At 46.0% G+C, this 26,669-nt stretch overlaps 12 non-coding genes across 12 annotated transcripts; all 12 read left to right on the top strand.

The window, feature by feature from the left end:
- The first annotated feature begins 6 nt into the window (after positions 1-6).
- Positions 7-197, top strand: LOC130317949 (U2 spliceosomal RNA). Its single transcript, XR_008864949.1, has one exon. It is a non-coding gene; the product is annotated as a U2 spliceosomal RNA (small nuclear RNA).
- Positions 198-2,279: 2,082 nt separating this feature from the next.
- On the top strand, positions 2,280-2,470 carry LOC130317950 (U2 spliceosomal RNA). The gene has a single exon (XR_008864950.1). It is a non-coding gene; the product is annotated as a U2 spliceosomal RNA (small nuclear RNA).
- A 2,084-nt stretch (positions 2,471-4,554) lies between these two features.
- On the top strand, positions 4,555-4,745 carry LOC130317953 (U2 spliceosomal RNA). The gene has a single exon (XR_008864952.1). It is a non-coding gene; the product is annotated as a U2 spliceosomal RNA (small nuclear RNA).
- Positions 4,746-6,815: 2,070 nt separating this feature from the next.
- LOC130317954 (U2 spliceosomal RNA) lies at positions 6,816-7,006 on the top strand. The gene has a single exon (XR_008864953.1). It is a non-coding gene; the product is annotated as a U2 spliceosomal RNA (small nuclear RNA).
- Positions 7,007-9,090: 2,084 nt separating this feature from the next.
- LOC130317955 (U2 spliceosomal RNA) lies at positions 9,091-9,281 on the top strand. The gene has a single exon (XR_008864954.1). It is a non-coding gene; the product is annotated as a U2 spliceosomal RNA (small nuclear RNA).
- Positions 9,282-11,350: 2,069 nt separating this feature from the next.
- Positions 11,351-11,541, top strand: LOC130317956 (U2 spliceosomal RNA). The gene has a single exon (XR_008864955.1). It is a non-coding gene; the product is annotated as a U2 spliceosomal RNA (small nuclear RNA).
- Positions 11,542-13,627: 2,086 nt separating this feature from the next.
- On the top strand, positions 13,628-13,818 carry LOC130317957 (U2 spliceosomal RNA). The gene has a single exon (XR_008864956.1). It is a non-coding gene; the product is annotated as a U2 spliceosomal RNA (small nuclear RNA).
- A 2,090-nt stretch (positions 13,819-15,908) lies between these two features.
- LOC130317958 (U2 spliceosomal RNA) lies at positions 15,909-16,099 on the top strand. Its single transcript, XR_008864957.1, has one exon. It is a non-coding gene; the product is annotated as a U2 spliceosomal RNA (small nuclear RNA).
- Positions 16,100-18,189: 2,090 nt separating this feature from the next.
- On the top strand, positions 18,190-18,380 carry LOC130317959 (U2 spliceosomal RNA). Its single transcript, XR_008864958.1, has one exon. It is a non-coding gene; the product is annotated as a U2 spliceosomal RNA (small nuclear RNA).
- Positions 18,381-20,458: 2,078 nt separating this feature from the next.
- LOC130317960 (U2 spliceosomal RNA) lies at positions 20,459-20,649 on the top strand. Its single transcript, XR_008864959.1, has one exon. It is a non-coding gene; the product is annotated as a U2 spliceosomal RNA (small nuclear RNA).
- Positions 20,650-22,727: 2,078 nt separating this feature from the next.
- On the top strand, positions 22,728-22,918 carry LOC130317961 (U2 spliceosomal RNA). Its single transcript, XR_008864960.1, has one exon. It is a non-coding gene; the product is annotated as a U2 spliceosomal RNA (small nuclear RNA).
- A 2,540-nt stretch (positions 22,919-25,458) lies between these two features.
- LOC130317962 (U2 spliceosomal RNA) lies at positions 25,459-25,649 on the top strand. Its single transcript, XR_008864961.1, has one exon. It is a non-coding gene; the product is annotated as a U2 spliceosomal RNA (small nuclear RNA).
- The last annotated feature ends 1,020 nt before the right edge of the window (positions 25,650-26,669 follow it).

The following is a 26,669-nucleotide window of genomic DNA, read 5'->3' on the forward strand; positions in this document are numbered from 1 at the left end:
ACGGTTATCGCTTCTCGGCCTTTTGGCTAAGATCAAGTGTAGTATCTGTTCTTATCAGTTTAATATCTGATACGTCCCCTATCTGGGGACCATATATTAAATGGATTTTTGAGAACGGGGGCCGATTTCGAAGCTTGCTTCCGTCGCCCTATGCATTGACCCGATATGGCAGTATCTTCGGGTACAGTGCACCACCCCCTTACAGGGTTAAAAAGAAAGATTCCTACTTTCATTGCTACCTGCTTGCTGGCTAGCCAGCTAGCCAGCCCTGTGGGCCTTGCTGCTGCTGCTGCTGCTGCAGCCAAAAAACAAAAGGTGGTGCTGCTGCTGCTTCTGCTGCTTCTGCTTGTGTCTGGCCGCTGTTGGAGCGTCCAGGCACAGGACTTCTGCTGCTGCTGACTAAATGGCCTCCTTAATTGGATCATTTGAGTAGCCAGCACACCTGTGCAGGTAGGGCATGACATGATAGGCAGCTGCCTTGATAGCGGGTGGGTGCTGAATGTTCCTAATTGACAAAATAAGATTAATGCTTATGAAGAAATATAAAATCTCATCCCTTCCCCAATATCGCGCCACACCCCTACCCCTTAATTCCCTGGTTGAACTTGATGGACATATGTCTTTTTTCGACCGTACTAACTATGTAACTATGTAACATAACATGGGGGGGTCTCCTGGCTGTTCACACAGGTGTGTCATTGCTGTACATTGACCATGCATTGCTTCTGTGGTATTGCAAAGGCAAAGACAAATGCTTCCAGCCATCCATTGCACTAATGGATTGGTCATCAGCTGGCTGTCTATGTCCCGCATCAATATAGACCAAAGTACAGAGGGTTAGGCTATGCTATAGTGCACCTACCTGATGCATCAGAAGGTGCGAGGCCCTTGCTAAATTCTGTGCACAGACTTTGAGATCTATGCTTTAGACTGTATCTAAACCTGCTCCAACATGGACTGACATTCTGGCCTACTTTCAGCCGATGCGACTTGTCTGTCGCTGAACAGTCGCTTTTTATGTATTCAGCACCTATGTATAATGTTGTAAAAATGCTCTAGAAGCTAAAGTCGCAGAAATGTCACACATATTTGGCCTGCAACTTTCTGTGCGACAAATTCAGACAGGAAAAATCAGTATAAATCCTTAGAAAATTATCCCCCAGTGTCTCCATCTGCTGGCGGTATTGAATAAGCATTGCTGCACTGATGGGGTATGCATTAGACGAAAAAAAAGAAGAAAAAGAAGAATAATACGCCCAGAAAAGAGGCGAAAAGGAGAAAAACGTAAAAAAACGTGAAAAAAAAGTAAGAGGAAGAGAAGGGAAAAAAAGGTGGAAATGGGTTTAAAAGTGATTTCGGCGGAGAAATATATATATATATATATATATATATATATATATATATATACGCGCACACACACACATATATATAAACGTATTCTCCGTTGAGATATTGCAGCCGCTGCTGTGTCCAGGCCCAGGAGCCTTAGCACTGTGCTGTGATGTCACTCAATACCACTGACATCACTAGGTGTAAACAACATCTCTCCTTTGCTGTGTATGTGACTATGGAGCTGTTTGGTGATGTCGTCTATTATGGCCTTCATAGAAGCAACAGGAGATTGTTGCATCCATCTAGAACCCTCAGAACTACAGTGCTATGATGTCACTCACTTCCACAGGCCTTGCAGAGTGTAAACAACAACAACCCAGCTTTGTTGTGTATGTAACCATAGGGATTGTGATGTCACCTAGAACCTTCACAGCAGCGACAGCTTTATGAGGAGCATCAGCACTGCTCTGCCTGAGCAGAACCATCACCGCCATAGGTTGTCAAATAACCCGGATTTAACCCACACAGGTAAGTCCAATGGGGTGCAGGCATGTCCTCTATGCTTACAGTTTCCCGTGGGTGTTGGTTTGATACCGTTTGGGGACAGCCAAGGAGGCATCTGCAGGCAACAAAGGTAGGTGTGTGCTTGTGTGTGTGTTTCCTATGCAGATCCTAAGCCCAGTGTCACATGCAAGTAGGAGGAGTAAGAAGGGTTCCTGGCAAATCCGGGTTATGGATTGCATTTAAAAAGGCCCCGTGGGAGTGCAATGGGCCCCTGTCTTGCTGCTTAGCAATAATGGTATGGGTTTAGGTTCTGCTGTGTGTACTGGTGGTTGACTGCCCCCCAGCCCAGAGTGTGCATGGAAAATTGTCTGGCAGCCTCCCTGACAGCAAGCAGTGATAGTGCCCATGAAGGGGACCTTGTTGGGCCCGCCCCTTTCACGGTTATCGCTTCTCGGCCTTTTGGCTAAGATCAAGTGTAGTATCTGTTCTTATCAGTTTAATATCTGATACGTCCCCTATCTGGGGACCATATATTAAATGGATTTTTGAGAACGGGGGCCGATTTCGAAGCTTGCTTCCGTCGCCCTATGCATTGACCCGATATGGCAGTATCTTCGGGTACAGTGCACCACCCCCTTACAGGGTTAAAAAGAAAGATTCCTACTTTCATTGCTACCTGCTTGCTGGCTAGCCAGCTAGCCAGCCCTGTGGGCCTTGCTGCTGCTGCTGCTGCTGCAGCCAAAAAACAAAAGGTGGTGCTGCTGCTGCTTCTGCTGCTTCTGCTTGTGTCTGGCCGCTGTTGGAGCGTCCAGGCACAGGACTTCTGCTGCTGCTGACTAAATGGCCTCCTTAATTGGATCATTTGAGTAGCCAGCACACCTGTGCAGGTAGGGCATGACATGATAGGCAGCTGCCTTGATAGCGGGTGGGTGCTGAATGTTCCTAATTGACAAAATAAGATTAATGCTTATGAAGAAATATAAAATCTCATCCCTTCCCCAATATCGCGCCACACCCCTACCCCTTAATTCCCTGGTTGAACTTGATGGACATATGTCTTTTTTCGACCGTACTAACTATGTAACTATGTAACATAACATGGGGGGGTCTCCTGGCTGTTCACACAGGTGTGTCATTGCTGTACATTGACCATGCATTGCTTCTGTGGTATTGCAAAGGCAAAGACAAATGCTTCCAGCCATCCATTGCACTAATGGATTGGTCATCAGCTGGCTGTCTATGTCCCGCATCAATATAGACCAAAGTACAGAGGGTTAGGCTATGCTATAGTGCACCTACCTGATGCATCAGAAGGTGCGAGGCCCTTGCTAAATTCTGTGCACAGACTTTGAGATCTATGCTTTAGACTGTATCTAAACCTGCTCCAACATGGACTGACATTCTGGCCTACTTTCAGCCGATGCGACTTGTCTGTCGCTGAACAGTCGCTTTTTATGTATTCAGCACCTATGTATAATGTTGTAAAAATGCTCTAGAAGCTAAAGTCGCAGAAATGTCACACATATTTGGCCTGCAACTTTCTGTGCGACAAATTCAGACAGGAAAAATCAGTATAAATCCTTAGAAAATTATCCCCCAGTGTCTCCATCTGCTGGCGGTATTGAATAAGCATTGCTGCACTGATGGGGTATGCATTAGACGAAAAAAAAGAAGAAAAAGAAGAATAATACGCCCAGAAAAGAGGCGAAAAGGAGAAAAACGTAAAAAAACGTGAAAAAAAAGTAAGAGGAAGAGAAGGGAAAAAAAGGTGGAAATGGGTTTAAAAGTGATTTCGGCGGAGAAATATATATATATATATATATATATATATATATATATATATATACGCGCACACACACACATATATATAAACGTATTCTCCGTTGAGATATTGCAGCCGCTGCTGTGTCCAGGCCCAGGAGCCTTAGCACTGTGCTGTGATGTCACTCAATACCACTGACATCACTAGGTGTAAACAACATCTCTCCTTTGCTGTGTATGTGACTATGGAGCTGTTTGGTGATGTCGTCTATTATGGCCTTCATAGAAGCAACAGGAGATTGTTGCATCCATCTAGAACCCTCAGAACTACAGTGCTATGATGTCACTCACTTCCACAGGCCTTGCAGAGTGTAAACAACAACAACCCAGCTTTGTTGTGTATGTAACCATAGGGATTGTGATGTCACCTAGAACCTTCACAGCAGCGACAGCTTTATGAGGAGCATCAGCACTGCTCTGCCTGAGCAGAACCATCACCGCCATAGGTTGTCAAATAACCCGGATTTAACCCACACAGGTAAGTCCAATGGGGTGCAGGCATGTCCTCTATGCTTACAGCTTCCCGTGGGTGTTGGTTTGATACCGTTTGGGGACAGCCAAGGAGGCATCTGCAGGCAACAAAGGTAGGTGTGTGCTTGTGTGTGTGTTTCCTATGCAGATCCTAAGCCCAGTGTCACATGCAAGTAGGAGGAGTAAGAAGGGTTCCTGGCAAATCCGGGTTATGGATTGCATTTAAAAAGGCCCCGTGGGAGTGCAATGGGCCCCTGTCTTGCTGCTTAGCAATAATGGTATGGGTTTAGGTTCTGCTGTGTGTACTGGTGGTTGACTGCCCCCCAGCCCAGAGTGTGCATGGAAAATTGTCTGGCAGCCTCCCTGACAGCAAGCAGTGATAGTGCCCATGAAGGGGACCTTGTTGGGCCCGCCCCTTTCACGGTTATCGCTTCTCGGCCTTTTGGCTAAGATCAAGTGTAGTATCTGTTCTTATCAGTTTAATATCTGATACGTCCCCTATCTGGGGACCATATATTAAATGGATTTTTGAGAACGGGGGCCGATTTCGAAGCTTGCTTCCGTCGCCCTATGCATTGACCCGATATGGCAGTATCTTCGGGTACAGTGCACCACCCCCTTACAGGGTTAAAAAGAAAGATTCCTACTTTCATTGCTACCTGCTTGCTGGCTAGCCAGCTAGCCAGCCCTGTGGGCCTTGCTGCTGCTGCTGCTGCTGCAGCCAAAAAACAAAAGGTGGTGCTGCTGCTGCTTCTGCTGCTTCTGCTTGTGTCTGGCCGCTGTTGGAGCGTCCAGGCACAGGACTTCTGCTGCTGCTGACAAAATGGCCTCCTTAATTGGATCATTTGAGTAGCCAGCACACCTGTGCAGGTAGGGCATGACATGATAGGCAGCTGCCTTGATAGCGGGTGGGTGCTGAATGTTCCTAATTGACAAAATAAGATTAATGCTTATGAAGAAATATAAAATCTCATCCCTTCCCCAATATCGCGCCACACCCCTACCCCTTAATTCCCTGGTTGAACTTGATGGACATATGTCTTTTTTCGACCGTACTAACTATGTAACTATGTAACATAACATGGGGGGGGGGGGGTCTCCTGGCTGTTCACACAGGTGTGTCATTGCTGTACATTGACCATGCATTGCTTCTGTGGTATTGCAAAGGCAAAGACAAATGCTTCCAGCCATCCATTCCACTAATGGATTGGTCATCAGCTGGCTGTCTATGTCCCGCATCAATATAGACCAAAGTACAGAGGGTTAGGCTATGCTATAGTGCACCTACCTGATGCATCAGAAGGTGCGAGGCCCTTGCTAAATTCTGTGCACAGACTTTGAGATCTATGCTTTAGACTGTATCTAAACCTGCTCCAACATGGACTGACATTCTGGCCTACTTTCAGCCGATGCGACTTGTCTGTCGCTGAACAGTCGCTTTTTATGTATTCAGCACCTATGTATAATGTTGTAAAAATGCTCTAGAAGCTAAAGTCGCAGAAATGTCACACATATTTGGCCTGCAACTTTCTGTGCGACAAATTCAGACAGGAAAAATCAGTATAAATCCTTAGAAAATTATCCCCCAGTGTCTCCATCTGCTGGCGGTATTGAATAAGCATTGCTGCACTGATGGGGTATGCATTAGACGAAAAAAAAGAAGAAAAAGAAGAATAATACGCCCAGAAAAGAGGCGAAAAGGAGAAAAACGTAAAAAAACGTGAAAAAAAAGTAAGAGGAAGAGAAGGGAAAAAAAGGTGGAAATGGGTTTAAAAGTGATTTCGGCGGAGAAATATATATATATATATATATATACGCGCACACACACACATATATATAAACGTATTCTCCGTTGAGATATTGCAGCCGCTGCTGTGTCCAGGCCCAGGAGCCTTAGCACTGTGCTGTGATGTCACTCAATACCACTGACATCACTAGGTGTAAACAACATCTCTCCTTTGCTGTGTATGTGACTATGGAGCTGTTTGGTGATGTCGTCTATTATGGCCTTCATAGAAGCAACAGGAGATTGTTGCATCCATCTAGAACCCTCAGAACTACAGTGCTATGATGTCACTCACTTCCACAGGCCTTGCAGAGTGTAAACAACAACAACCCAGCTTTGTTGTGTATGTAACCATAGGGATTGTGATGTCACCTAGAACCTTCACAGCAGCGACAGCTTTATGAGGAGCATCAGCACTGCTCTGCCTGAGCAGAACCATCACCGCCATAGGTTGTCAAATAACCCGGATTTAACCCACACAGGTAAGTCCAATGGGGTGCAGGCATGTCCTCTATGCTTACAGCTTCCCGTGGGTGTTGGTTTGATACCGTTTGGGGACAGCCAAGGAGGCATCTGCAGGCAACAAAGGTAGGTGTGTGCTTGTGTGTGTGTTTCCTATGCAGATCCTAAGCCCAGTGTCACATGCAAGTAGGAGGAGTAAGAAGGGTTCCTGGCAAATCCGGGTTATGGATTGCATTTAAAAAGGCCCCGTGGGAGTGCAATGGGCCCCTGTCTTGCTGCTTAGCAATAATGGTATGGGTTTAGGTTCTGCTGTGTGTACTGGTGGTTGACTGCCCCCCAGCCCAGAGTGTGCATGGAAAATTGTCTGGCAGCCTCCCTGACAGCAAGCAGTGATAGTGCCCATGAAGGGGACCTTGTTGGGCCCGCCCCTTTCACGGTTATCGCTTCTCGGCCTTTTGGCTAAGATCAAGTGTAGTATCTGTTCTTATCAGTTTAATATCTGATACGTCCCCTATCTGGGGACCATATATTAAATGGATTTTTGAGAACGGGGGCCGATTTCGAAGCTTGCTTCCGTCGCCCTATGCATTGACCCGATATGGCAGTATCTTCGGGTACAGTGCACCACCCCCTTACAGGGTTAAAAAGAAAGATTCCTACTTTCATTGCTACCTGCTTGCTGGCTAGCCAGCTAGCCAGCCCTGTGGGCCTTGCTGCTGCTGCTGCTGCTGCAGCCAAAAAACAAAAGGTGGTGCTGCTGCTGCTTCTGCTGCTTCTGCTTGTGTCTGGCCGCTGTTGGAGCGTCCAGGCACAGGACTTCTGCTGCTGCTGACTAAATGGCCTCCTTAATTGGATCATTTGAGTAGCCAGCACACCTGTGCAGGTAGGGCATGACATGATAGGCAGCTGCCTTGATAGCGGGTGGGTGCTGAATGTTCCTAATTGACAAAATAAGATTAATGCTTATGAAGAAATATAAAATCTCATCCCTTCCCCAATATCGCGCCACACCCCTACCCCTTAATTCCCTGGTTGAACTTGATGGACATATGTCTTTTTTCGACCGTACTAACTATGTAACTATGTAACATAACATGGGGGGGTCTCCTGGCTGTTCACACAGGTGTGTCATTGCTGTACATTGACCATGCATTGCTTCTGTGGTATTGCAAAGGCAAAGACAAATGCTTCCAGCCATCCATTGCACTAATGGATTGGTCATCAGCTGGCTGTCTATGTCCCGCATCAATATAGACCAAAGTACAGAGGGTTAGGCTATGCTATAGTGCACCTACCTGATGCATCAGAAGGTGCGAGGCCCTTGCTAAATTCTGTGCACAGACTTTGAGATCTATGCTTTAGACTGTATCTAAACCTGCTCCAACATGGACTGACATTCTGGCCTACTTTCAGCCGATGCGACTTGTCTGTCGCTGAACAGTCGCTTTTTATGTATTCAGCACCTATGTATAATGTTGTAAAAATGCTCTAGAAGCTAAAGTCGCAGAAATGTCACACATATTTGGCCTGCAACTTTCTGTGCGACAAATTCAGACAGGAAAAATCAGTATAAATCCTTAGAAAATTATCCCCCAGTGTCTCCATCTGCTGGCGGTATTGAATAAGCATTGCTGCACTGATGGGGTATGCATTAGACGAAAAAAAAGAAGAAAAAGAAGAATAATACGCCCAGAAAAGAGGCGAAAAGGAGAAAAACGTAAAAAAACGTGAAAAAAAAGTAAGAGGAAGAGAAGGGAAAAAAAGGTGGAAATGGGTTTAAAAGTGATTTCGGCGGAGAAATATATATATATATATATATATATATATATATATATATATATACGCGCACACACACACATATATATAAACGTATTCTCCGTTGAGATATTGCAGCCGCTGCTGTGTCCAGGCCCAGGAGCCTTAGCACTGTGCTGTGATGTCACTCAATACCACTGACATCACTAGGTGTAAACAACATCTCTCCTTTGCTGTGTATGTGACTATGGAGCTGTTTGGTGATGTCGTCTATTATGGCCTTCATAGAAGCAACAGGAGATTGTTGCATCCATCTAGAACCCTCAGAACTACAGTGCTATGATGTCACTCACTTCCACAGGCCTTGCAGAGTGTAAACAACAACAACCCAGCTTTGTTGTGTATGTAACCATAGGGATTGTGATGTCACCTAGAACCTTCACAGCAGCGACAGCTTTATGAGGAGCATCAGCACTGCTCTGCCTGAGCAGAACCATCACCGCCATAGGTTGTCAAATAACCCGGATTTAACCCACACAGGTAAGTCCAATGGGGTGCAGGCATGTCCTCTATGCTTACAGCTTCCCGTGGGTGTTGGTTTGATACCGTTTGGGGACAGCCAAGGAGGCATCTGCAGGCAACAAAGGTAGGTGTGTGCTTGTGTGTGTGTTTCCTATGCAGATCCTAAGCCCAGTGTCACATGCAAGTAGGAGGAGTAAGAAGGGTTCCTGGCAAATCCGGGTTATGGATTGCATTTAAAAAGGCCCCGTGGGAGTGCAATGGGCCCCTGTCTTGCTGCTTAGCAATAATGGTATGGGTTTAGGTTCTGCTGTGTGTACTGGTGGTTGACTGCCCCCCAGCCCAGAGTGTGCATGGAAAATTGTCTGGCAGCCTCCCTGACAGCAAGCAGTGATAGTGCCCATGAAGGGGACCTTGTTGGGCCCGCCCCTTTCACGGTTATCGCTTCTCGGCCTTTTGGCTAAGATCAAGTGTAGTATCTGTTCTTATCAGTTTAATATCTGATACGTCCCCTATCTGGGGACCATATATTAAATGGATTTTTGAGAACGGGGGCCGATTTCGAAGCTTGCTTCCGTCGCCCTATGCATTGACCCGATATGGCAGTATCTTCGGGTACAGTGCACCACCCCCTTACAGGGTTAAAAAGAAAGATTCCTACTTTCATTGCTACCTGCTTGCTGGCTAGCCAGCTAGCCAGCCCTGTGGGCCTTGCTGCTGCTGCTGCTGCTGCAGCCAAAAAACAAAAGGTGGTGCTGCTGCTGCTTCTGCTGCTTCTGCTTGTGTCTGGCCGCTGTTGGAGCGTCCAGGCACAGGACTTCTGCTGCTGCTGACAAAATGGCCTCCTTAATTGGATCATTTGAGTAGCCAGCACACCTGTGCAGGTAGGGCATGACATGATAGGCAGCTGCCTTGATAGCGGGTGGGTGCTGAATGTTCCTAATTGACAAAATAAGATTAATGCTTATGAAGAAATATAAAATCTCATCCCTTCCCCAATATCGCGCCACACCCCTACCCCTTAATTCCCTGGTTGAACTTGATGGACATATGTCTTTTTTCGACCGTACTAACTATGTAACTATGTAACATAACATGGGGGGGGGGGGTCTCCTGGCTGTTCACACAGGTGTGTCATTGCTGTACATTGACCATGCATTGCTTCTGTGGTATTGCAAAGGCAAAGACAAATGCTTCCAGCCATCCATTCCACTAATGGATTGGTCATCAGCTGGCTGTCTATGTCCCGCATCAATATAGACCAAAGTACAGAGGGTTAGGCTATGCTATAGTGCACCTACCTGATGCATCAGAAGGTGCGAGGCCCTTGCTAAATTCTGTGCACAGACTTTGAGATCTATGCTTTAGACTGTATCTAAACCTGCTCCAACATGGACTGACATTCTGGCCTACTTTCAGCCGATGCGACTTGTCTGTCGCTGAACAGTCGCTTTTTATGTATTCAGCACCTATGTATAATGTTGTAAAAATGCTCTAGAAGCTAAAGTCGCAGAAATGTCACACATATTTGGCCTGCAACTTTCTGTGCGACAAATTCAGACAGGAAAAATCAGTATAAATCCTTAGAAAATTATCCCCCAGTGTCTCCATCTGCTGGCGGTATTGAATAAGCATTGCTGCACTGATGGGGTATGCATTAGACGAAAAAAAAGAAGAAAAAGAAGAATAATACGCCCAGAAAAGAGGCGAAAAGGAGAAAAACGTAAAAAAACGTGAAAAAAAAGTAAGAGGAAGAGAAGGGAAAAAAAGGTGGAAATGGGTTTAAAAGTGATTTCGGCGGAGAAATATATATATATATATATATATACGCGCACACACACACATATATATAAACGTATTCTCCGTTGAGATATTGCAGCCGCTGCTGTGTCCAGGCCCAGGAGCCTTAGCACTGTGCTGTGATGTCACTCAATACCACTGACATCACTAGGTGTAAACAACATCTCTCCTTTGCTGTGTATGTGACTATGGAGCTGTTTGGTGATGTCGTCTATTATGGCCTTCATAGAAGCAACAGGAGATTGTTGCATCCATCTAGAACCCTCAGAACTACAGTGCTATGATGTCACTCACTTCCACAGGCCTTGCAGAGTGTAAACAACAACAACCCAGCTTTGTTGTGTATGTAACCATAGGGATTGTGATGTCACCTAGAACCTTCACAGCAGCGACAGCTTTATGAGGAGCATCAGCACTGCTCTGCCTGAGCAGAACCATCACCGCCATAGGTTGTCAAATAACCCGGATTTAACCCACACAGGTAAGTCCAATGGGGTGCAGGCATGTCCTCTATGCTTACAGCTTCCCGTGGGTGTTGGTTTGATACCGTTTGGGGACAGCCAAGGAGGCATCTGCAGGCAACAAAGGTAGGTGTGTGCTTGTGTGTGTGTTTCCTATGCAGATCCTAAGCCCAGTGTCACATGCAAGTAGGAGGAGTAAGAAGGGTTCCTGGCAAATCCGGGTTATGGATTGCATTTAAAAAGGCCCCGTGGGAGTGCAATGGGCCCCTGTCTTGCTGCTTAGCAATAATGGTATGGGTTTAGGTTCTGCTGTGTGTACTGGTGGTTGACTGCCCCCCAGCCCAGAGTGTGCATGGAAAATTGTCTGGCAGCCTCCCTGACAGCAAGCAGTGATAGTGCCCATGAAGGGGACCTTGTTGGGCCCGCCCCTTTCACGGTTATCGCTTCTCGGCCTTTTGGCTAAGATCAAGTGTAGTATCTGTTCTTATCAGTTTAATATCTGATACGTCCCCTATCTGGGGACCATATATTAAATGGATTTTTGAGAACGGGGGCCGATTTCGAAGCTTGCTTCCGTCGCCCTATGCATTGACCCGATATGGCAGTATCTTCGGGTACAGTGCACCACCCCCTTACAGGGTTAAAAAGAAAGATTCCTACTTTCATTGCTACCTGCTTGCTGGCTAGCCAGCTAGCCAGCCCTGTGGGCCTTGCTGCTGCTGCTGCTGCTGCAGCCAAAAAACAAAAGGTGGTGCTGCTGCTGCTTCTGCTGCTTCTGCTTGTGTCTGGCCGCTGTTGGAGCGTCCAGGCACAGGACTTCTGCTGCTGCTGACTAAATGGCCTCCTTAATTGGATCATTTGAGTAGCCAGCACACCTGTGCAGGTAGGGCATGACATGATAGGCAGCTGCCTTGATAGCGGGTGGGTGCTGAATGTTCCTAATTGACAAAATAAGATTAATGCTTATGAAGAAATATAAAATCTCATCCCTTCCCCAATATCGCGCCACACCCCTACCCCTTAATTCCCTGGTTGAACTTGATGGACATATGTCTTTTTTCGACCGTACTAACTATGTAACTATGTAACATAACATGGGGGGGTCTCCTGGCTGTTCACACAGGTGTGTCATTGCTGTACATTGACCATGCATTGCTTCTGTGGTATTGCAAAGGCAAAGACAAATGCTTCCAGCCATCCATTGCACTAATGGATTGGTCATCAGCTGGCTGTCTATGTCCCGCATCAATATAGACCAAAGTACAGAGGGTTAGGCTATGCTATAGTGCACCTACCTGATGCATCAGAAGGTGCGAGGCCCTTGCTAAATTCTGTGCACAGACTTTGAGATCTATGCTTTAGACTGTATCTAAACCTGCTCCAACATGGACTGACATTCTGGCCTACTTTCAGCCGATGCGACTTGTCTGTCGCTGAACAGTCGCTTTTTATGTATTCAGCACCTATGTATAATGTTGTAAAAATGCTCTAGAAGCTAAAGTCGCAGAAATGTCACACATATTTGGCCTGCAACTTTCTGTGCGACAAATTCAGACAGGAAAAATCAGTATAAATCCTTAGAAAATTATCCCCCAGTGTCTCCATCTGCTGGCGGTATTGAATAAGCATTGCTGCACTGATGGGGTATGCATTAGACGAAAAAAAAGAAGAAAAAGAAGAATAATACGCCCAGAAAAGAGGCGAAAAGGAGAAAAACGTAAAAAAACGTGAAAAAAAAGTAAGAGGAAGAGAAGGGAAAAAAAGGTGGAAATGGGTTTAAAAGTGATTTCGGCGGAGAAATATATATATATATATATATATATATATATATATATATATATATACGCGCACACACACACATATATATAAACGTATTCTCCGTTGAGATATTGCAGCCGCTGCTGTGTCCAGGCCCAGGAGCCTTAGCACTGTGCTGTGATGTCACTCAATACCACTGACATCACTAGGTGTAAACAACATCTCTCCTTTGCTGTGTATGTGACTATGGAGCTGTTTGGTGATGTCGTCTATTATGGCCTTCATAGAAGCAACAGGAGATTGTTGCATCCATCTAGAACCCTCAGAACTACAGTGCTATGATGTCACTCACTTCCACAGGCCTTGCAGAGTGTAAACAACAACAACCCAGCTTTGTTGTGTATGTAACCATAGGGATTGTGATGTCACCTAGAACCTTCACAGCAGCGACAGCTTTATGAGGAGCATCAGCACTGCTCTGCCTGAGCAGAACCATCACCGCCATAGGTTGTCAAATAACCCGGATTTAACCCACACAGGTAAGTCCAATGGGGTGCAGGCATGTCCTCTATGCTTACAGCTTCCCGTGGGTGTTGGTTTGATACCGTTTGGGGACAGCCAAGGAGGCATCTGCAGGCAACAAAGGTAGGTGTGTGCTTGTGTGTGTGTTTCCTATGCAGATCCTAAGCCCAGTGTCACATGCAAGTAGGAGGAGTAAGAAGGGTTCCTGGCAAATCCGGGTTATGGATTGCATTTAAAAAGGCCCCGTGGGAGTGCAATGGGCCCCTGTCTTGCTGCTTAGCAATAATGGTATGGGTTTAGGTTCTGCTGTGTGTACTGGTGGTTGACTGCCCCCCAGCCCAGAGTGTGCATGGAAAATTGTCTGGCAGCCTCCCTGACAGCAAGCAGTGATAGTGCCCATGAAGGGGACCTTGTTGGGCCCGCCCCTTTCACGGTTATCGCTTCTCGGCCTTTTGGCTAAGATCAAGTGTAGTATCTGTTCTTATCAGTTTAATATCTGATACGTCCCCTATCTGGGGACCATATATTAAATGGATTTTTGAGAACGGGGGCCGATTTCGAAGCTTGCTTCCGTCGCCCTATGCATTGACCCGATATGGCAGTATCTTCGGGTACAGTGCACCACCCCCTTACAGGGTTAAAAAGAAAGATTCCTACTTTCATTGCTACCTGCTTGCTGGCTAGCCAGCTAGCCAGCCCTGTGGGCCTTGCTGCTGCTGCTGCTGCTGCAGCCAAAAAACAAAAGGTGGTGCTGCTGCTGCTTCTGCTGCTTCTGCTTGTGTCTGGCCGCTGTTGGAGCGTCCAGGCACAGGACTTCTGCTGCTGCTGACAAAATGGCCTCCTTAATTGGATCATTTGAGTAGCCAGCACACCTGTGCAGGTAGGGCATGACATGATAGGCAGCTGCCTTGATAGCGGGTGGGTGCTGAATGTTCCTAATTGACAAAATAAGATTAATGCTTATGAAGAAATATAAAATCTCATCCCTTCCCCAATATCGCGCCACACCCCTACCCCTTAATTCCCTGGTTGAACTTGATGGACATATGTCTTTTTTCGACCGTACTAACTATGTAACTATGTAACATAACATGGGGGGGGGGGGGTCTCCTGGCTGTTCACACAGGTGTGTCATTGCTGTACATTGACCATGCATTGCTTCTGTGGTATTGCAAAGGCAAAGACAAATGCTTCCAGCCATCCATTGCACTAATGGATTGGTCATCAGCTGGCTGTCTATGTCCCGCATCAATATAGACCAAAGTACAGAGGGTTAGGCTATGCTATAGTGCACCTACCTGATGCATCAGAAGGTGCGAGGCCCTTGCTAAATTCTGTGCACAGACTTTGAGATCTATGCTTTAGACTGTATCTAAACCTGCTCCAACATGGACTGACATTCTGGCCTACTTTCAGCCGATGCGACTTGTCTGTCGCTGAACAGTCGCTTTTTATGTATTCAGCACCTATGTATAATGTTGTAAAAATGCTCTAGAAGCTAAAGTCGCAGAAATGTCACACATATTTGGCCTGCAACTTTCTGTGCGACAAATTCAGACAGGAAAAATCAGTATAAATCCTTAGAAAATTATCCCCCAGTGTCTCCATCTGCTGGCGGTATTGAATAAGCATTGCTGCACTGATGGGGTATGCATTAGACGAAAAAAAAGAAGAAAAAGAAGAATAATACGCCCAGAAAAGAGGCGAAAAGGAGAAAAACGTAAAAAAACGTGAAAAAAAAGTAAGAGGAAGAGAAGGGAAAAAAAGGTGGAAATGGGTTTAAAAGTGATTTCGGCGGAGAAATATATATATATATATATATATATATATATATATATATATATACGCGCACACACACACATATATATAAACGTATTCTCCGTTGAGATATTGCAGCCGCTGCTGTGTCCAGGCCCAGGAGCCTTAGCACTGTGCTGTGATGTCACTCAATACCACTGACATCACTAGGTGTAAACAACATCTCTCCTTTGCTGTGTATGTGACTATGGAGCTGTTTGGTGATGTCGTCTATTATGGCCTTCATAGAAGCAACAGGAGATTGTTGCATCCATCTAGAACCCTCAGAACTACAGTGCTATGATGTCACTCACTTCCACAGGCCTTGCAGAGTGTAAACAACAACAACCCAGCTTTGTTGTGTATGTAACCATAGGGATTGTGATGTCACCTAGAACCTTCACAGCAGCGACAGCTTTATGAGGAGCATCAGCACTGCTCTGCCTGAGCAGAACCATCACCGCCATAGGTTGTCAAATAACCCGGATTTAACCCACACAGGTAAGTCCAATGGGGTGCAGGCATGTCCTCTATGCTTACAGCTTCCCGTGGGTGTTGGTTTGATACCGTTTGGGGACAGCCAAGGAGGCATCTGCAGGCAACAAAGGTAGGTGTGTGCTTGTGTGTGTGTTTCCTATGCAGATCCTAAGCCCAGTGTCACATGCAAGTAGGAGGAGTAAGAAGGGTTCCTGGCAAATCCGGGTTATGGATTGCATTTAAAAAGGCCCCGTGGGAGTGCAATGGGCCCCTGTCTTGCTGCTTAGCAATAATGGTATGGGTTTAGGTTCTGCTGTGTGTACTGGTGGTTGACTGCCCCCCAGCCCAGAGTGTGCATGGAAAATTGTCTGGCAGCCTCCCTGACAGCAAGCAGTGATAGTGCCCATGAAGGGGACCTTGTTGGGCCCGCCCCTTTCACGGTTATCGCTTCTCGGCCTTTTGGCTAAGATCAAGTGTAGTATCTGTTCTTATCAGTTTAATATCTGATACGTCCCCTATCTGGGGACCATATATTAAATGGATTTTTGAGAACGGGGGCCGATTTCGAAGCTTGCTTCCGTCGCCCTATGCATTGACCCGATATGGCAGTATCTTCGGGTACAGTGCACCACCCCCTTACAGGGTTAAAAAGAAAGATTCCTACTTTCATTGCTACCTGCTTGCTGGCTAGCCAGCTAGCCAGCCCTGTGGGCCTTGCTGCTGCTGCTGCTGCTGCAGCCAAAAAACAAAAGGTGGTGCTGCTGCTGCTTCTGCTGCTTCTGCTTGTGTCTGGCCGCTGTTGGAGCGTCCAGGCACAGGACTTCTGCTGCTGCTGACTAAATGGCCTCCTTAATTGGATCATTTGAGTAGCCAGCACACCTGTGCAGGTAGGGCATGACATGATAGGCAGCTGCCTTGATAGCGGGTGGGTGCTGAATGTTCCTAATTGACAAAATAAGATTAATGCTTATGAAGAAATATAAAATCTCATCCCTTCCCCAATATCGCGCCACACCCCTACCCCTTAATTCCCTGGTTGAACTTGATGGACATATGTCTTTTTTCGACCGTACTAACTATGTAACTATGTAACATAACATGGGGGGGTCTCCTGGCTGTTCACACAGGTGTGTCATTGCTGTACATTGACCATGCATTGCTTCTGTGGTATTGCAAAGGCAAAGACAAATGCTTCCAGCCATCCATTGCACTAATGGATTGGTCATCAGCTGGCTGTCTATGTCCCGCATCAATATAGACCAAAGTACAGAGGGTTAGGCTATGCTATAGTGCACCTACCTGATGCATCAGAAGGTGCGAGGCCCTTGCTAAATTCTGTGCACAGACTTTGAGATCTATGCTTTAGACTGTATCTAAACCTGCTCCAACATGGACTGACATTCTGGCCTACTTTCAGCCGATGCGACTTGTCTGTCGCTGAACAGTCGCTTTTTATGTATTCAGCACCTATGTATAATGTTGTAAAAATGCTCTAGAAGCTAAAGTCGCAGAAATGTCACACATATTTGGCCTGCAACTTTCTGTGCGACAAATTCAGACAGGAAAAATCAGTATAAATCCTTAGAAAATTATCCCCCAGTGTCTCCATCTGCTGGCGGTATTGAATAAGCATTGCTGCACTGATGGGGTATGCATTAGACGAAAAAAAAGAAGAAAAAGAAGAATAATACGCCCAGAAAAGAGGCGAAAAGGAGAAAAACGTAAAAAAACGTGAAAAAAAAGTAAGAGGAAGAGAAGGGAAAAAAAGGTGGAAATGGGTTTAAAAGTGATTTCGGCGGAGAAATATATATATATATATATATATATATATATATATATATATATATATATACGCGCACACACACACATATATATAAACGTATTCTCCGTTGAGATATTGCAGCCGCTGCTGTGTCCAGGCCCAGGAGCCTTAGCACTGTGCTGTGATGTCACTCAATACCACTGACATCACTAGGTGTAAACAACATCTCTCCTTTGCTGTGTATGTGACTATGGAGCTGTTTGGTGATGTCGTCTATTATGGCCTTCATAGAAGCAACAGGAGATTGTTGCATCCATCTAGAACCCTCAGAACTACAGTGCTATGATGTCACTCACTTCCACAGGCCTTGCAGAGTGTAAACAACAACAACCCAGCTTTGTTGTGTATGTAACCATAGGGATTGTGATGTCACCTAGAACCTTCACAGCAGCGACAGCTTTATGAGGAGCATCAGCACTGCTCTGCCTGAGCAGAACCATCACCGCCATAGGTTGTCAAATAACCCGGATTTAACCCACACAGGTAAGTCCAATGGGGTGCAGGCATGTCCTCTATGCTTACAGCTTCCCGTGGGTGTTGGTTTGATACCGTTTGGGGACAGCCAAGGAGGCATCTGCAGGCAACAAAGGTAGGTGTGTGCTTGTGTGTGTGTTTCCTATGCAGATCCTAAGCCCAGTGTCACATGCAAGTAGGAGGAGTAAGAAGGGTTCCTGGCAAATCCGGGTTATGGATTGCATTTAAAAAGGCCCCGTGGGAGTGCAATGGGCCCCTGTCTTGCTGCTTAGCAATAATGGTATGGGTTTAGGTTCTGCTGTGTGTACTGGTGGTTGACTGCCCCCCAGCCCAGAGTGTGCATGGAAAATTGTCTGGCAGCCTCCCTGACAGCAAGCAGTGATAGTGCCCATGAAGGGGACCTTGTTGGGCCCGCCCCTTTCACGGTTATCGCTTCTCGGCCTTTTGGCTAAGATCAAGTGTAGTATCTGTTCTTATCAGTTTAATATCTGATACGTCCCCTATCTGGGGACCATATATTAAATGGATTTTTGAGAACGGGGGCCGATTTCGAAGCTTGCTTCCGTCGCCCTATGCATTGACCCGATATGGCAGTATCTTCGGGTACAGTGCACCACCCCCTTACAGGGTTAAAAAGAAAGATTCCTACTTTCATTGCTACCTGCTTGCTGGCTAGCCAGCTAGCCAGCCCTGTGGGCCTTGCTGCTGCTGCTGCTGCTGCAGCCAAAAAACAAAAGGTGGTGCTGCTGCTGCTTCTGCTGCTTCTGCTTGTGTCTGGCCGCTGTTGGAGCGTCCAGGCACAGGACTTCTGCTGCTGCTGACTAAATGGCCTCCTTAATTGGATCATTTGAGTAGCCAGCACACCTGTGCAGGTAGGGCATGACATGATAGGCAGCTGCCTTGATAGCGGGTGGGTGCTGAATGTTCCTAATTGACAAAATAAGATTAATGCTTATGAAGAAATATAAAATCTCATCCCTTCCCCAATATCGCGCCACACCCCTACCCCTTAATTCCCTGGTTGAACTTGATGGACATATGTCTTTTTTCGACCGTACTAACTATGTAACTATGTAACATAACATGGGGGGGTCTCCTGGCTGTTCACACAGGTGTGTCATTGCTGTACATTGACCATGCATTGCTTCTGTGGTATTGCAAAGGCAAAGACAAATGCTTCCAGCCATCCATTGCACTAATGGATTGGTCATCAGCTGGCTGTCTATGTCCCGCATCAATATAGACCAAAGTACAGAGGGTTAGGCTATGCTATAGTGCACCTACCTGATGCATCAGAAGGTGCGAGGCCCTTGCTAAATTCTGTGCACAGACTTTGAGATCTATGCTTTAGACTGTATCTAAACCTGCTCCAACATGGACTGACATTCTGGCTTACTTTCAGCCGATGCGACTTGTCTGTCGCTGAACAGTCGCTTTTTATGTATTCAGCACCTATGTATAATGTTGTAAAAATGCTCTAGAAGCTAAAGTCGCAGAAATGTCACACATATTTGGCCTGCAACTTTCTGTGCGACAAATTCAGACAGGAAAAATCAGTATAAATCCTTAGAAAATTATCCCCCAGTGTCTCCATCTGCTGGCGGTATTGAATAAGCATTGCTGCACTGATGGGGTATGCATTAGACGAAAAAAAAGAAGAAAAAGAAGAATAATACGCCCAGAAAAGAGGCGAAAAGGAGAAAAACGTAAAAAAACGTGAAAAAAAAGTAAGAGGAAGAGAAGGGAAAAAAAGGTGGAAATGGGTTTAAAAGTGATTTCGGCGGAGAAATATATATATATATATATATATATATATATATATATACGCGCACACACACACATATATATAAACGTATTCTCCGTTGAGATATTGCAGCCGCTGCTGTGTCCAGGCCCAGGAGCCTTAGCACTGTGCTGTGATGTCACTCAATACCACTGACATCACTAGGTGTAAACAACATCTCTCCTTTGCTGTGTATGTGACTATGGAGCTGTTTGGTGATGTCGTCTATTATGGCCTTCATAGAAGCAACAGGAGATTGTTGCATCCATCTAGAACCCTCAGAACTACAGTGCTATGATGTCACTCACTTCCACAGGCCTTGCAGAGTGTAAACAACAACAACCCAGCTTTGTTGTGTATGTAACCATAGGGATTGTGATGTCACCTAGAACCTTCACAGCAGCGACAGCTTTATGAGGAGCATCAGCACTGCTCTGCCTGAGCAGAACCATCACCGCCATAGGTTGTCAAATAACCCGGATTTAACCCACACAGGTAAGTCCAATGGGGTGCAGGCATGTCCTCTATGCTTACAGCTTCCCGTGGGTGTTGGTTTGATACCGTTTGGGGACAGCCAAGGAGGCATCTGCAGGCAACAAAGGTAGGTGTGTGCTTGTGTGTGTGTTTCCTATGCAGATCCTAAGCCCAGTGTCACATGCAAGTAGGAGGAGTAAGAAGGGTTCCTGGCAAATCCGGGTTATGGATTGCATTTAAAAAGGCCCCGTGGGAGTGCAATGGGCCCCTGTCTTGCTGCTTAGCAATAATGGTATGGGTTTAGGTTCTGCTGTGTGTACTGGTGGTTGACTGCCCCCCAGCCCAGAGTGTGCATGGAAAATTGTCTGGCAGCCTCCCTGACAGCAAGCAGTGATAGTGCCCATGAAGGGGACCTTGTTGGGCCCGCCCCTTTCACGGTTATCGCTTCTCGGCCTTTTGGCTAAGATCAAGTGTAGTATCTGTTCTTATCAGTTTAATATCTGATACGTCCCCTATCTGGGGACCATATATTAAATGGATTTTTGAGAACGGGGGCCGATTTCGAAGCTTGCTTCCGTCGCCCTATGCATTGACCCGATATGGCAGTATCTTCGGGTACAGTGCACCACCCCCTTACAGGGTTAAAAAGAAAGATTCCTACTTTCATTGCTACCTGCTTGCTGGCTAGCCAGCTAGCCAGCCCTGTGGGCCTTGCTGCTGCTGCTGCTGCTGCAGCCAAAAAACAAAAGGTGGTGCTGCTGCTGCTTCTGCTGCTTCTGCTTGTGTCTGGCCGCTGTTGGAGCGTCCAGGCACAGGACTTCTGCTGCTGCTGACTAAATGGCCTCCTTAATTGGATCATTTGAGTAGCCAGCACACCTGTGCAGGTAGGGCATGACATGATAGGCAGCTGCCTTGATAGCGGGTGGGTGCTGAATGTTCCTAATTGACAAAATAAGATTAATGCTTATGAAGAAATATAAAATCTCATCCCTTCCCCAATATCGCAACACACCCCTACCCCTTAATTCCCTGGTTGAACTTGATGGACATATGTCTTTTTTCGACCGTACTAACTATGTAACTATGTAACATAACATGGGGGGGTCTCCTGGCTGTTCACACAGGTGTGTCATTGCTGTACATTGACCATGCATTGCTTCTGTGGTATTGCAAAGGCAAAGACAAATGCTTCCAGCCATCCATTGCACTAATGGATTGGTCATCAGCTGGCTGTCTATGTCCCGCATCAATATAGACCAAAGTACAGAGGGTTAGGCTATGCTATAGTGCACCTACCTGATGCATCAGAAGGTGCGAGGCCCTTGCTAAATTCTGTGCACAGACTTTGAGATCTATGCTTTAGACTGTATCTAAACCTGCTCCAACATGGACTGACATTCTGGCCTACTTTCAGCCGATGCGACTTGTCTGTCGCTGAACAGTCGCTTTTTATGTATTCAGCACCTATGTATAATGTTGTAAAAATGCTCTAGAAGCTAAAGTCGCAGAAATGTCACACATATTTGGCCTGCAACTTTCTGTGCGACAAATTCAGACAGGAAAAATCAGTATAAATCCTTAGAAAATTATCCCCCAGTGTCTCCATCTGCTGGCGGTATTGAATAAGCATTGCTGCACTGATGGGGTATGCATTAGACGAAAAAAAAGAAGAAAAAGAAGAATAATACGCCCAGAAAAGAGGCGAAAAGGAGAAAAACGTAAAAAAACGTGAAAAAAAAATAAGAGGAAGAGAAGGGAAAAAAAGGTGGAAATGGGTTTAAAAGTGATTTCGGCGGAGAAATATATATATATATATATATATATATATATATATATACGCGCACACACACACATATATATAAACGTATTCTCCGTTGAGATATTGCAGCCGCTGCTGTGTCCAGGCCCAGGAGCCTTAGCACTGTGCTGTGATGTCACTCAATACCACTGACATCACTAGGTGTAAACAACATCTCTCCTTTGCTGTGTATGTGACTATGGAGCTGTTTGGTGATGTCGTCTATTATGGCCTTCATAGAAGCAACAGGAGATTGTTGCATCCATCTAGAACCCTCAGAACTACAGTGCTATGATGTCACTCACTTCCACAGGCCTTGCAGAGTGTAAACAACAACAACCCAGCTTTGTTGTGTATGTAACCATAGGGATTGTGATGTCACCTAGAACCTTCACAGCAGCGACAGCTTTATGAGGAGCATCAGCACTGCTCTGCCTGAGCAGAACCATCACCGCCATAGGTTGTCAAATAACCCGGATTTAACCCACACAGGTAAGTCCAATGGGGTGCAGGCATGTCCTCTATGCTTACAGCTTCCCGTGGGTGTTGGTTTGATACCGTTTGGGGACAGCCAAGGAGGCATCTGCAGGCAACAAAGGTAGGTGTGTGCTTGTGTGTGTGTTTCCTATGCAGATCCTAAGCCCAGTGTCACATGCAAGTAGGAGGAGTAAGAAGGGTTCCTGTCAAATCCGGGTTATGGATTGCATTTAAAAAGGCCCCGTGGGAGTGCAATGGGCCCCTGTCTTGCTGCTTAGCAATAATGGTATGGGTTTAGGTTCTGCTGTGTGTACTGGTGGTTGACTGCCCCCCAGCCCAGAGTGTGCATGGAAAATTGTCTGGCAGCCTCCCTGACAGCAAGCAGTGATAGTGCCCATGAAGGGGACCTTGTTGGGCCCGCCCCTTTCACGGTTATCGCTTCTCGGCCTTTTGGCTAAGATCAAGTGTAGTATCTGTTCTTATCAGTTTAATATCTGATACGTCCCCTATCTGGGGACCATATATTAAATGGATTTTTGAGAACGGGGGCCGATTTCGAAGCTTGCTTCCGTCGCCCTATGCATTGACCCGATATGGCAGTATCTTCGGGTACAGTGCACCACCCCCTTACAGGGTTAAAAAGAAAGATTCCTACTTTCATTGCTACCTGCTTGCTGGCTAGCCAGCTAGCCAGCCCTGTGGGCCTTGCTGCTGCTGCTGCTGCTGCAGCCAAAAAACAAAAGGTGGTGCTGCTGCTGCTTCTGCTGCTTCTGCTTGTGTCTGGCCGCTGTTGGAGCGTCCAGGCACAGGACTTCTGCTGCTGCTGACTAAATGGCCTCCTTAATAGTGTTGAGCGGCATAGGCCATATTCGAATTCGCGAATATTCGCGAATATATGGACGAATATTCGTCATATATTCGCGAATATTCGCATATTCGTTATAATCTTGTTTTATTTTCGCATTTGCGAATATTCGCGCGCGCGAAAATTAACACTTGTGAATATTCGCATATGCGAACATTATCATATGCTAATTTTCGCATATGCGAATTTTCGCACGGCAGTCTCACACAGTAGTATTACAGCCTTCTTTACACCACACAAGCTGGAAGCAGAGAGGGATGATCACTGTGAGGTGTACTGTGAAAAAAAAAAAAAAAAAAAAAAAAAAAAAACTAATATTCGTAATTACGAATATATAGCGCTATATTCGCGAAATTCGCGAATTCGCGAATATGCGATATTCGCGAATAATATTCGAATTGCGAATATTCGTGAGCAACACTACTCCTTAATTGGATCATTTGAGTAGCCAGCACACCTGTGCAGGTAGGGCATGACATGATAGGCAGCTGCCTTGATAGCGGGTGGGTGCTGAATGTTCCTAATTGACAAAATAAGATTAATGCTTATGAAGAAATATAAAATCTCATCCCTTCCCCAATATCGCGCCACACCCCTACCCCTTAATTCCCTGGTTGAACTTGATGGACATATGTCTTTTTTCGACCGTACTAACTATGTAACTATGTAACATAACATGGGGGGGTCTCCTGGCTGTTCACACAGGTGTGTCATTGCTGTACATTGACCATGCATTGCTTCTGTGGTATTGCAAAGGCAAAGACAAATGCTTCCAGCCATCCATTGCACTAATGGATTGGTCATCAGCTGGCTGTCTATGTCCCGCATCAATATAGACCAAAGTACAGAGGGTTAGGCTATGCTATAGTGCACCTACCTGATGCATCAGAAGGTGCGAGGCCCTTGCTAAATTCTGTGCACAGACTTTGAGATCTATGCTTTAGACTGTATCTAAACCTGCTCCAACATGGACTGACATTCTGGCCTACTTTCAGCCGATGCGACTTGTCTGTCGCTGAACAGTCGCTTTTTATGTATTCAGCACCTATGTATAATGTTGTAAAAATGCTCTAGAAGCTAAAGTCGCAGAAATGTCACACATATTTGGCCTGCAACTTTCTGTGCGACAAATTCAGACAGGAAAAATCAGTATAAATCCTTAGAAAATTATCCCCCAGTGTCTCCATCTGCTGGCGGTATTGAATAAGCATTGCTGCACTGATGGGGTATGCATTAGACGAAAAAAAAGAAGAAAAAGAAGAATAATACGCCCAGAAAAGAGGCGAAAAGGAGAAAAACGTAAAAAAACGTGAAAAAAAAGTAAGAGGAAGAGAAGGGAAAAAAAGGTGGAAATGGGTTTAAAAGTGATTTCGGCGGAGAAATATATATATATATATATATATATATATATATATATATATATATATACGCGCACACACACACATATATATAAACGTATTCTCCGTTGAGATATTGCAGCCGCTGCTGTGTCCAGGCCCAGGAGCCTTAGCACTGTGCTGTGATGTCACTCAATACCACTGACATCACTAGGTGTAAACAACATCTCTCCTTTGCTGTGTATGTGACTATGGAGCTGTTTGGTGATGTCGTCTATTATGGCCTTCATAGAAGCAACAGGAGATTGTTGCATCCATCTAGAACCCTCAGAACTACAGTGCTATGATGTCACTCACTTCCACAGGCCTTGCAGAGTGTAAACAACAACAACCCAGCTTTGTTGTGTATGTAACCATAGGGATTGTGATGTCACCTAGAACCTTCACAGCAGCGACAGCTTTATGAGGAGCATCAGCACTGCTCTGCCTGAGCAGAACCATCACCGCCATAGGTTGTCAAATAACCCGGATTTAACCCACACAGGTAAGTCCAATGGGGTGCAGGCATGTCCTCTATGCTTACAGCTTCCCGTGGGTGTTGGTTTGATACCGTTTGGGGACAGCCAAGGAGGCATCTGCAGGCAACAAAGGTAGGTGTGTGCTTGTGTGTGTGTTTCCTATGCAGATCCTAAGCCCAGTGTCACATGCAAGTAGGAGGAGTAAGAAGGGTTCCTGGCAAATCCGGGTTATGGATTGCATTTAAAAAGGCCCCGTGGGAGTGCAATGGGCCCCTGTCTTGCTGCTTAGCAATAATGGTATGGGTTTAGGTTCTGCTGTGTGTACTGGTGGTTGACTGCCCCCCAGCCCAGAGTGTGCATGGAAAATTGTCTGGCAGCCTCCCTGACAGCAAGCAGTGATAGTGCCCATGAAGGGGACCTTGTTGGGCCCGCCCCTTTCACGGTTATCGCTTCTCGGCCTTTTGGCTAAGATCAAGTGTAGTATCTGTTCTTATCAGTTTAATATCTGATACGTCCCCTATCTGGGGACCATATATTAAATGGATTTTTGAGAACGGGGGCCGATTTCGAAGCTTGCTTCCGTCGCCCTATGCATTGACCCGATATGGCAGTATCTTCGGGTACAGTGCACCACCCCCTTACAGGGTTAAAAAGAAAGATTCCTACTTTCATTGCTACCTGCTTGCTGGCTAGCCAGCTAGCCAGCCCTGTGGGCCTTGCTGCTGCTGCTGCTGCTGCAGCCAAAAAACAAAAGGTGGTGCTGCTGCTGCTTCTGCTGCTTCTGCTTGTGTCTGGCCGCTGTTGGAGCGTCCAGGCACAGGACTTCTGCTGCTGCTGACTAAATGGCCTCCTTAATTGGATCATTTGAGTAGCCAGCACACCTGTGCAGGTAGGGCATGACATGATAGGCAGCTGCCTTGATAGCGGGTGGGTGCTGAATGTTCCTAATTGACAAAATAAGATTAATGCTTATGAAGAAATATAAAATCTCATCCCTTCCCCAATATCGCGCCACACCCCTACCCCTTAATTCCCTGGTTGAACTTGATGGACATATGTCTTTTTTCGACCGTACTAACTATGTAACTATGTAACATAACATGGGGGGGTCTCCTGGCTGTTCACACAGGTGTGTCATTGCTGTACATTGACCATGCATTGCTTCTGTGGTATTGCAAAGGCAAAGACAAATGCTTCCAGCCATCCATTGCACTAATGGATTGGTCATCAGCTGGCTGTCTATGTCCCGCATCAATATAGACCAAAGTACAGAGGGTTAGGCTATGCTATAGTGCACCTACCTGATGCATCAGAAGGTGCGAGGCCCTTGCTAAATTCTGTGCACAGACTTTGAGATCTATGCTTTAGACTGTATCTAAACCTGCTCCAACATGGACTGACATTCTGGCCTACTTTCAGCCGATGCGACTTGTCTGTCGCTGAACAGTCGCTTTTTATGTATTCAGCACCTATGTATAATGTTGTAAAAATGCTCTAGAAGCTAAAGTCGCAGAAATGTCACACATATTTGGCCTGCAACTTTCTGTGCGACAAATTCAGACAGGAAAAATCAGTATAAATCCTTAGAAAATTATCCCCCAGTGTCTCCATCTGCTGGCGGTATTGAATAAGCATTGCTGCACTGATGGGGTATGC

Source organism: Hyla sarda, unplaced genomic scaffold, assembly GCF_029499605.1.
Source record: "Hyla sarda isolate aHylSar1 unplaced genomic scaffold, aHylSar1.hap1 scaffold_204, whole genome shotgun sequence".
Classification (NCBI taxonomy): Eukaryota; Metazoa; Chordata; class Amphibia; order Anura; family Hylidae; genus Hyla; species Hyla sarda.